The following is a 3,760-nucleotide window of genomic DNA, read 5'->3' as shown; positions in this document are numbered from 1 at the left end:
CGTGCCCCCCCCCCCCCCCCCACAAGCCTTCCTCCCCCCAGCCACAAAAATACCCAAAACCCCAGTGTTTCCACATTATTTTGTATAGACTGCAAGGAATAGCCAAGTGCTACAGGTAAGTGAAAAAATAGTATTAGACAACCTGGTAGGCAGGTAGCTCAATGAATTCAACTCTACCTCACTGTAAGTGGTAGGCCATGAGGTGTTTGAAGCACAGCATGCTTCCCCAGCTATGGGCTTTCCTGTATTTCATCTTCCTAGTAAGGATATAGCACTAGACAATCCTCAGCAAGTCTCACATCCAAGAGATACACATAAATAGAAAAGCAGCAGTAAAACTGTAGACTTCCTGTCAAATCTGGACAAGCTGAATACTTAAGGCTTGTATTCCTCCTACCCAGGATGTCATCCAGCAAGATCACAGTGCTACTGCTCCCAGAGCCTCAACAAAAAAATAAGTCACTGAAAACAGAAAGCCAAGATTTTATTCATACCCTCTACTAACACTGTAAACACTCATTTAGACAACACAAGTTTTCCCACATTTTAATCTTTGCTTTATTCACTTTTGATCCATTTATTTGATACACTCAAATATTCATACTAAGTTCTAAGAATGCCCATAAGGCCTCTTTCTCTTTCTAGAGTGACAGTCTACCCTGAACTTCATTCCAGGATTATTCATTTTCAGTGAACAGCTACTCCCCTGGCGTACTATGGAACCAAGCAGTATTTCTGAAGAGCAGGAAGGGCAATGTAAGCATTTCCAAGTGCATTAGAACTCCGTATTCCAGGCTGCTGTTTTCAAGCTAAGAACAATAACAATAATAAGTTAGTTTCCTGTATCCTTAATCAATCTTAGACAAAGGTACTACCCTCACTGGCATTTCAGATCTCGAGATACACATCAAAAACATTCAGATGGGTAAACGGCAAAAGTCTCATCATTGTGCCAGCAAAATTACTCTTTAAGAGTAGACTGAAACAGAATTCCTTTATAAATCTCTATTTTTGAGAAGCAACATAAAGGGATTTTCTGCAAAAAGAGCACTTATCCTTGCCTCTCCCCAGTTTCTTCCATGATCTCTTGAAAACTGGAAGACTTGTATCAGTCCCATAAGGACAGGACAGTGGTCAACATGGCCAGTACAGGCTCTCCCTGGATGGCAGTACAGCCTGCAGGAGCCTCAGTACTGTGACAGTAAAAAAGCAACTGACCTCCTTAAACACCTGCACTTCTAGAAGTGGGTGGACTCTCCGGCTGGCTCTATGTGCACGCACAAGGCTGGAAGATGGTGGAGGTGGTCATCTGATGTCACAGAACCTTGAAAGGAATAAATAAAATCAGAAATGACAGGAGCAAATCAAACGGGAAACCCCTACTGATTAGCTGGCACATCAGATATACAACACTGCTCATCACAACATTCAGTTGGGTAAACGGCAAAGGGTCATCATCACTATGCCAGCAGTTTCCTGCCTATGTAAGACAGCTTTTTCCAGGTACTAAATACAAGGGAATTGGTTAGGCTTGTCTCAAGAGCTGTACTTCCATAAGCTGAACCAGAGCCTTGGTTTTAACTGTTAAGCACAAAACAGATTGAGTATAGCCAAGAATCAGAGAAAAACAGCTCTGTTTGGGCACAAAAATGCAGGTCCCTCTCTTACATTCAACCCCCAGATGCCAAGTATCTTTCTAGAGGTCAAGCTCACTACCACAGTCACCTCTCCCTTTGGAATATATTGCAAGACTGACACAGGTTAGGTGCCAGCATGATTTGTGATCTGAACATACTGTTCTTCACTTAATTCTCTTCCTTTCAACTAACATCCATGAATTCTTCAAATCAGAAGTCATGTTTCCCCAGTTAAAAACTAGGTTCTCTGGTACAAACCTCTCCCTTCTGACTCCTTTGGGATCCTTGGATTGCACCTGCTTTCTTCTGGGGAGCAGATCTTGGGAGATTTTATAGCTGCCATAATACCTTTTGTTAGAATTTCAATCTTTTGACCCCAAATACAATCATATTCCTCCTTTTTTCATCTGTAAGGGAATTTTCAAGCCATTACACAGCTTCAGAACTCTTCATCTGGATTTCATGGGGTTTCCCTCAACATCTTAAAATACAGTAAGAAATATTTACTTCTGTAGCTCCAGAATTCACGTGGCATCTTTCCGCTTGCAAAGCATGGCAGAGTCCAGACGGAGGATTCCCAAAGCCGGTAACAAACGCATCTTGAGCTTCACTTTCTGCCTAAAACAATGAAAAGAAGATGTTTGATTCACAGAGCTTCACTGCTGAGCCAGTAGCAAAAAGCATTAACACTTCTTTGGGGACAGTAAGCCAGTCCAAGAAACACCAGCCTCATGCTCTCTTTGTAATTACCTGGGACAGAGCATCAGCCGAGATCAAGGTTAAGTAGAGGCATGACCATTTTCTTAAAGCAAGCTCCAGTGTGAGAAATGACTGATTGCAGGATGAGTACAGTGCTCCTAATGAGCAGCCAGGCTGGGCAGAGGAGCACCCTGGCAGGGTACAGCCTTTAACCCCAGTTCACGTGCGACACTCTGGGGAACTCACTGATGTTTTAGCACCAGTTGAACTGAGGTCAGCACTCACACTGCAGTCCTGGCAGGAGAGCATTACCACAGAGGCTGCTGATACCCCTGGGGCCCTGTCCCTGCCAGACCCCACCAGTTCGGATCTGTGCCTATAACCTGAAAAGGGGCATAGTCTGGGTCACCTCACAGCCCTTGCCCAATTCCCTAAAGGAAAAAGAAGGTAATTTATCTTTTGAATTATGACAGGCATTTGCTGATGAAAACGATCTCTCAGCAAAACCAAGTGTCTTTGAATGTCCAATCTGTCATTTGTTTTATGACTTGATGAGCCAAGTGACAGCTCGAAGTAACCACCACGTGGCACACACTAATTAAGTCCATCTCACTCTCCCATGGCACCCGCTCTCCTGGGAAGCCTGTGTGGCTGGAGTGTCAGCCTGAACTGTGCCACCCCAACATCCAGGGGACACACAGGCACAGTTACAACAGCGTGACAATCACTCCTCTTTCACGTGATGGCTTTGGCTGTTTAGAAAAGCACCAGCAAACCATCCCTGCAATTCCTGAGATTACAGCCATTGCTTTGACCTGCTACGTCGGGATTTCTCAAATTAACCGCCTGGGAGCATTTCTAATTCCTCTGAGAAGGCCAGAAATCACTCTACTGTTTAGACGAGCATGTGCCTGGACTGCCAGAACCTGCTCCAAGGAGGACGGCGGAGGTCGGGCGGCTCTGACGGAATCACGCGGATCGCTGCGGATCCACACGGCGGGATCACGGAATCACAGAATGTTAAGAGTCTGGAACGGACCTCAGCGATCATCCAGTCCCAACCCCTTTCCTGCCACGGGCAGGGACACCGCCCGCTAGACCAGCAAGGCCTTATCCAGCCTGGCTTTACACACCACAGCCTCCCTGTTCCAAAGGCCGCACCACCCTCACAGTAAAGAATTTCTTTCCAATATCTAACCTAAATTTCCCCTTTTTCAATTTGTACCCACCAGACTCGGCGGCCGCTGCTGGCGCTCCCACGCCCGAGGCCGGGCACGGCGGAACTGCTCCCAAGCCACGGAGCGGCACGGGCACGCCCCACGCCCGGGCATTCCCCCCTCCCAGGCACCGCCCGGGGCGCCCCTCGCCATCCCGGGATCCGCCGCAAAAGGGGCCCCCGCAAACGCGGGCCGGGTCCCCACACC

At 47.0% G+C, this 3,760-nt stretch overlaps 1 long non-coding RNA gene across 2 annotated transcripts; it reads right to left on the bottom strand.

Moving 5' to 3' along the window:
- Positions 1-463: 463 nt before the first annotated feature.
- LOC108445918 lies at positions 464-3,637 on the bottom strand. Of its 2 annotated transcripts, none has more exons than XR_001860950.1 (4): positions 3,562-3,637; positions 2,145-2,255; positions 1,219-1,324; positions 464-809 (listed from the first exon to the last, which is right to left on the bottom strand). It is a non-coding gene; the product is annotated as an uncharacterized LOC108445918 (long non-coding RNA). The 2 variants fall into 2 exon arrangements; XR_001860948.1 differs by having other exon boundaries at positions 3,535-3,626.
- Between the last annotated feature and the right edge of the window lie 123 nt (positions 3,638-3,760).

Source organism: Corvus brachyrhynchos, unplaced genomic scaffold, assembly GCF_000691975.1.
Source record: "Corvus brachyrhynchos isolate BGI_N302 unplaced genomic scaffold, ASM69197v1 scaffold961, whole genome shotgun sequence".
In the NCBI taxonomy this organism is placed as follows: domain Eukaryota; kingdom Metazoa; phylum Chordata; class Aves; order Passeriformes; family Corvidae; genus Corvus; species Corvus brachyrhynchos.
Note: the sequence above shows the minus strand (reverse complement) of the source record. Positions and strands in the feature narration are given on the sequence as shown.